The following is a 7,224-nucleotide window of genomic DNA, read 5'->3' as shown; positions in this document are numbered from 1 at the left end:
GCCCATAAATGTTCTATAGGATTGAAGTCAGGGCTTTGTGATGGCCACTTCAATACCCTGACTTTGATGTCCTTAAGCCATTTTGCCACAACTTTGAAAGTATGCTTGGGGTCATTGTCCATTTGGAAGACCCATTTGCGAACAAGCTTTAACTTCCTGACTGATGTCTTGAGATATTGCTTCAATATATCAACATAATTTCCCTCCCTCATGATACCATCCATTTTGTGAAGTGCACTAGTTCCTCCTGCAGCAAAGCACCCCCACAACATGATTCTGCCACCCCCGTGCTTCACGGTTGGGATGGTGTACTTCAGCTTGCAAGCATCCCCCTTTTTCCTCCAAACATAACGATGGTCATTATGGCCAAACAGTAATTTTTGTTTCATCAAACAAGAGGACATTTCTCCCAAAATTACGATCTTTGTCCCCATGTGCAGTTGCAAACCGTAGTCTGGCTTTTTCATGGTGGTTTTGGAGCAATAGCTTCTTCCTGCTGAGTGGCCTTTCAGGTGATGTCGATATAGGACTTGTTTTACTGTGGATATAGATACTTTTGTAGCTGTTTCCTCCAGCATCTTTACAAGGTCCTTTGCTGTTGTTCTAGGATTGATTTGCACTTTTCTCATCAAAGTGCGTTCATCTCTAGGACACAGAACATGTCTTCTTCCTGAGCGGTATGGCGGCTGCGTGGTCCCATGGTGTTTATACTTGCGTACTATTCTTTGTACAGATGAGCGTAGTACCTTCAGGAATTTGGAAATTGCTCCCAAGTATGAACCAGACTTGTGAAGGTCTACAATTTATTTTCTGAGATCTTGGCTGATGTATTTGTATTTTTCCATGATGTCAAGCAAAAAGGTACGCCTTAAAATAAATCCACAGGTACACCCCCAATTGACTCAAATGATGTCAATTAGCCTATCAGAAGCTTCTAAAGCCACGACAGAATTTTCTGTAATTTTCCAAGATTTTTAAAGACACAGTCAAGTTAGTGTAAGTAAACTTCAGACCCACTGGAATTGTGATACAGTGAATTATAAGTGAAATAATATTTTCGTAAAACAATTGTTGGAAAAATAACTTGTGTCATGCACAAAGTAGATGTCCTAACCGACTTGCCAAAACTATAGTTAGTTAACAATACATTTGTGGAGTGGTTAAAAAATGAGTTGTAATGACTCCAACCTAAGTGTATGTAAACTTCCAACTTCAACTGTATATATAAATTAGCAAACATTTAAAAAATATATGTTTTTGCTTTGTCATTATGGGGTATTGTGAGTAGATTGGCGAGGGGGAAAAAATGATTTAATACAATTCAGAATAAGGCTGTAACCTAACAAAATTTGGAAAAAGTCTAAGGGTCGTAATACTTTCCTGAAGGCACTGAGTGTTACATGTAATATGTTAACTAACGTTTTTCTATATCGTAATGTCCGCCTACTTGCTTTCTTTCAATGCATTATATTTTACATTTTAATGTCGACATCCTGGTGAAATTAAGGTTAAGAGGAAATAACATTGCATTTATTTGACCAGGAAAGTCACATTGTATTTTACAATAACTACCTGAGACGACATAACTGATGGTAATTCTGTCAGGAAGAGTTTCATTCTGGGCTAGTTTTTAATGACATTGATGTGCTAAAAGGCATACAGGGAACTAGATATCCTATTCATTAGGCCGCACCAGATGGACAGAATAGTTTAATCTTCATCCAGTTGTAATTCCTCTATCAGGAGAGTCCTTTGATTGTGGTCTTGTGGTGAGTGGTCTCACTCTACGTATTTACTATTCAAATTAAATTAGTTTTTCAAAGAAAAGGAAAGTAGACAATGAATGTAGGGTGTTCCAGCAAGAGTGGACATCGAAATATTTATTTATTGAGTTATCAGGGAAAGCTGTGTGCTTAGTGTGCAAAGAGAGCATCGCTGTCTTGAAAGACAATAATTTGTCCCGACACTTCCAGACGAAGCATGCAGAGAAATATAGGAATATGACCCTACAATTAGAAGCCAACGATCTCATCCACTTTCCGACACTACCAGTCGGTTCCCTATCAGATGACCAGCAGGAGAAGTATACCTCGGTGCTGTGTGCTTTGAACGGTGTGTTTTCTTGTCGTTTTGAATATTTCACCTTCAATGTGGATAACGCTCCCACTGACCTGCAACTTGAGTTTATCAAAACAATGTCACTGACAAGGTTCTACCGAGTTAAAGACAGTTTCAAGTTGGATATTCGATGGATATTCGCGCTTTCAAACCTCAATTGCTTTCAAACCACTTGAGCCACAGACAACAAATAAGTGATGATGTTGCAAAACTTCGCACAACATTGCACAGGTATTATTTTCACGATTTGGACATTAATTCACTTTCCAAAGCTAATTTTGTATTCCAAGTTGAATTAGTTAGGGAGCGTAAACAAAGTACCAACTTGTTTTACATTCGATTTTCAATAGCTCCTTGGTCATGTGACCTACTTGACTCAAACAAGGTTCAGAATGTCCACTGACTACCCTTCTATATGGCACACCCTTTGGTTTGTCCATTTTCATCTCACAAATTTTACATGAATTTGTCAAACATTCTAATTTCAATAGCTCCTTGGTCATGTGACCTACTTGACTCAAACAAGGTTCAGAATGTCCACTGACAACCCTTCTATATGGCACACCCTTTGGTTTGTCCATTTTCGTGTCACAAATTTTACATGAATTTGTGAAACGTTCTAATTTCAATAGCTCCTTGGTCATGTGACCTATTGACTTCAAACAAGGTTCAGAATGTCCACTCAGTGGGCATTTTCATCTCACAAGAATTTACATTAATTTTTCAAAATTTCCAATTTCAATAGCTCAAACTAGACAAACTAAAGGTTGTGCAATGTGTAGGCCCACTGAGGGGACATTCTGAACCTGGTTTGAAGTCAATCGGTCACATGACCAAGGAGCTATTGACATTTTACATTTGGAAAAATGAATGTAAAATCTTGTGAAATGAAAATGAACAAACTAAAGGGTGTGCAATATAGAAGGGTAGTCAGTGGACATTCTGAACATTGTTTGATTTCAAGAGGTCACATGACCAAGGAGCTTTGAAATTTGGAAAAACTAATGTAAAATCATGTGAGATGAAAATGGACAAACTAAATGGTGTGTAATATAGAAGGGTAGTCAGTGGACATTCGGAACCTTGTTTGAAGTCAGCAGGGCATATGACCAAGAGCTATTGAAATTCAAAAATGTAAATAAATCATTTAAAATAGTGCGAGATGTAAAAAGACAAAAATGGTGTGCAATGTGTGTCTATGCCATCGGGTTAGCTACAACCAGTTTTGAAAGTTTTAGGAGTAATGGTTAAAGATCTATTGAAATGAGAAAAATGTGATTTGTCACTATGTTGATGGTCCCTAACTGCTGTTGCTGGACTATCCTTCGAATATCCAACCTGAAACTGTCTTTACCTCGGTCAAGGTTCTATGTGTGATTCTCTCGATGAACAAACTTTTCAAAGATTAGGAATCAAACTCAGAAGATGTTTGTAGTGTTTGGCTCAACCTATGTATGTGAATAGACATGTTCAGTAATGAAATATAACAAGTCAAGGCACAGATCATCTCTTACTGACTTTCACCGCAATCCTGCGCATAGCGACGTCAGAAACTATACCTGACTTCACTGCTCTAGTCAATGCCCATCAGAGACTTCACTCCTCACACTGATTGAGTAGTTTAAATGTAATGTTGAGCTCTCTCTCTTTCTTGTGTTTTGGTGCATACCCGTTAACAAGAGTTCTGTCCGTGGTGCTGAATGCACAGTGTACTTTTCCTTCCGTGTAGTTCATTGCATGTTTAATAATGAAAATACCTACCAAAAGGAGAACATGGATGTGGTTTATTTCTGTGCATGTTAAAAAAGTAAAATAAGTAGCATATCTGGAAGTGATTTACAGTAGATATATCTGTTAACACAATCATACACATGATGTATAATCCTGTAATATGATTCGGGCCCGTGATGGCAAGCTACCGGGCTTCTACATCTGCATTGCTTGCTGTTTGGGGTTTTAGGCTGGATTTTTGTATAGAACTTTGTGACATCGGCTGATGTTAAAAGGGCTTTATAAATACATTTGATTGATTGATGTGGCCTCCAGGGGAAACAAATACAGTTGTTTGAATTGAATTGAATGGAATTGACAGATTTGACTGTATTTGGCATCAGTTTGGCCTGGCAGGATGATTTTCTAGGCACTTAAATATGTCCATGGATGTAGTCAGGTGTATTAAAGCCTACTCATTTCTCTGTTCTACATCCACAGTTTACATAAGCAAACTAACACAGGTTTGAAAGCTTGTACTGTGCATTATCTTTATGCTGATTGGAAGATGACTAGCCATAAAAGCCTTCCGGGATGGAATTACATTTTATGATTATTTTGTAATGATTATAATTACTGTATGTCCACGCTGGGAAAGGATAGCTTACATTTAAGAACATTAAAGCAGAAATCCGCAGTTGAAACTATAACAAAGTGTTTTCCCCGCCACTGTTTCTGTAAAAAGCTGAAGGATGGGTCTAGAGAAATGTAACCACTCTCAAATGTATAGACAGAGCTATGGATGCAAGATAACAGTTGTAACCATGTTTTGAGGCTATACAATGTTTGTTTACATTTACTTTGTTTACAAACATACTTTGTTTACAAGCTTATATTTTGGGTTCTCACGAGGTACGACAGTTGAACTAAGCTCACGAGGCCTTTATAATTGATATTCTTTAAGAATCAGTGGATACATATCATTTACTTATATATTCCAAATTGTATGTAGCAACTGCAGATTCCCCCATTGACATCTGAGAGGAAGGAAATGACATGACATTTCCAAAATGGGGGAGTGTGACTGAATAAGTCATTTTTTCATTTATAGCTGCTGTCATTCTGCCTGCTCGTTCTGCATACCAATCCATTATTTCCTCTAGAAAACTCATAATTCAGAAGCTCATTATGGAGGTTGTGGATTAAAAATCTGCAAGGGGCCTTTGTAATGTAATTTCCTGATCAGAAGTGGCCTAGTTAAAAAAAAGTCAAGAACAGTTTGAAATAAGTTTCTGTCTTTCTTCTGCTGTGGTACTTTGACTTTTAAAGTGGGTTTGATGAGCCAAGGTTGTCCGTGTCAGTAAATGGACAGTTCAGATCAGAGTTTGTTACGCTCGGCTACATAACCTTTTTCCCAATGCATTTGGGATGTTACACAGCCCAGCTGTGGAGTTATCATAGAAGCCTTTTTCCCAAAATAGCTGTATCATGAAGGCCAGGCCTGCCCTATCCTGGTCCTTGAGGGAAAAAAACACTTCTGGTTTTCATCCTCTCCTTCTAATTAGGAACAAATTCAGACCTGGGACACCAGGTGAGTGTAATTAAGTACCAGGTATAAACCAAAAACAGAAGTGTTTCTGCCCTCCAGGATCAGAATTGGGCAGCCGTGCTTTAGGGCCTATTTGATAATCCTGTGCTGTTGCCTTTGCTTCAGATCCAGACCTGACTCGTTAGGTACATTGTTATCTCAAGCCACCAGTCACCAGTAGGGGGCAGAAGTAGTCCATGTTGTGATGCTTCTCCTTCTGTTGCTCTCCCGATGTTTCATTTATGAATTTGGGGACAAGGTGCAGAGCGGTGAAGTGAAAGCCTTTGACCTCTACTGGCTACACCTCTACAGGCATACATGCATGAGGGAAAGGCTACTGCTCCCTGCTAGTTCCCTGGTCAGCCATCTGGGGACTCTAACCTCTTTCTCTCTTTCTATCTTCTTGCAGCAGTGATGACCGCAGGACTAATTTGCTATGCGTTGCCTTGACACCTGGTATGAATCTGAACCCAGATGATTCAGCTGAGCTTGAAGGTCAATAGAATAGAACATTTGTATGTGTTATGAATGTCATGTTGCATGCTTAGCGAATACCACTTCCCCTCAATTCGACTCATACCTGGCTGCAACTCGGGACCTCTGCTTTGTTAACACACGTGACTGCCCTCTTTGACAACGTTCCAACGGATTCAGCCACCCAAAAGTTGCCAATTGCTTCAATCTATAGCTAGAGGACTCCTGATATCTCCAGGAATAATACGTATAGTCTTTGTCTTAATCTGTTGTTGTCTAGTAATGTCTTTTTGCTAGCTAGGGCCATCTACTTTAAGTGCTGTCTGTCTTCCCAGTAGCCTACTTGGTGTGTGAACTGCTGACTGCTCAAAACTTGCAGATGATTGTTGACACATCAACCAGGTTTAAGGGGCAGGGAAATTTGTGACTTGTTATCGTAATCAGTAGCTGCATTGGAGGGGGGAGGCGTTTCTCCTCTGCTAGGAAACTAGTGTTAGTACTTCACTCGCCCCTGTTTTCTCAGTGGCAGCTGTAAGCGTCGAAGACGGTTCTGCTTAGTTGGAGGAAGGAAAGAGAGGAAGGCTCCACACCACTCTCTCACTTGAGTATCTTAACCTATGGCACGTTCTGATCTTAGTTCCTTTGTTTTGTCTTTTGTTTTAGTATGGTCAGGGCGTGAGTTGGGTGGGTTGTCTATGTTAGTTTGTCTATGATTTTCTATTTCTGTGTTTGGCCTGGTATGGTTCTCAATCAGAGGCAGCTGTCAATCGTTGTCCCTGATTGAGAACCATATTTAGGTAGCCTGATTTCCATTGTGTTTTGTAGGTGGTTATTTCCTGTTTATTGTTTTTGTTTCACCTTTCAGGACTGTTTGTTTGTCGTGTTTGTTGTTTTGTCTAGTGTTGCATATTTTATTATATAATATGAACACTTACCACGCTGCACCTTGGTCCTCCTCTCCTTCCCCCGACGACAAGCTTTACAGAACCACCCACCAAAAAAGCACCAAGCAGCGTGGAATCGGGCAGCAGCGATCTCAAGACTCCTGGACATGGGAGGACGTTTTGGACGGCAAGGGATGCTACACATGGGAGGAGATCCTGGCTGGAAGGGTTCGCCTCCCATGGGAACAGATGGAGGCAGCCAGGAGAGCAGAGGCAGCAGGTAACGGGAGCCAGCGCTTCGAGGGAACACGGCTGGCAAGGAACCCCGAGAGGCAGCCCCAAACATTTCTTTGGGGAGGCACACGGGGAGTGTGGCTAAGTCAGGTAGGAGACCTGAGCCAACTCCCCGTGCTTACCGGAGAGCAAGAGGGACCGGGCAGGCACCGTGTT

General features: G+C 40.5%; 1 long non-coding RNA gene across 1 annotated transcript; it reads left to right on the top strand.

Moving 5' to 3' along the window:
• Nucleotides 1-1,658: 1,658 nt before the first annotated feature.
• On the top strand, nucleotides 1,659-6,603 carry LOC124035340. The gene is made up of 3 exons (XR_006838726.1): nucleotides 1,659-1,769; nucleotides 5,826-5,911; nucleotides 6,414-6,603. It is a non-coding gene; the product is annotated as an uncharacterized LOC124035340 (long non-coding RNA).
• Nucleotides 6,604-7,224: the final 621 nt, after the last annotated feature.

Source organism: Oncorhynchus gorbuscha, linkage group LG05 (genome assembly GCF_021184085.1).
Source record: "Oncorhynchus gorbuscha isolate QuinsamMale2020 ecotype Even-year linkage group LG05, OgorEven_v1.0, whole genome shotgun sequence".
NCBI classification, from domain to species: Eukaryota; Metazoa; Chordata; class Actinopteri; order Salmoniformes; family Salmonidae; genus Oncorhynchus; species Oncorhynchus gorbuscha.
This window is presented reverse-complemented; position numbering and strand designations above follow the sequence as displayed.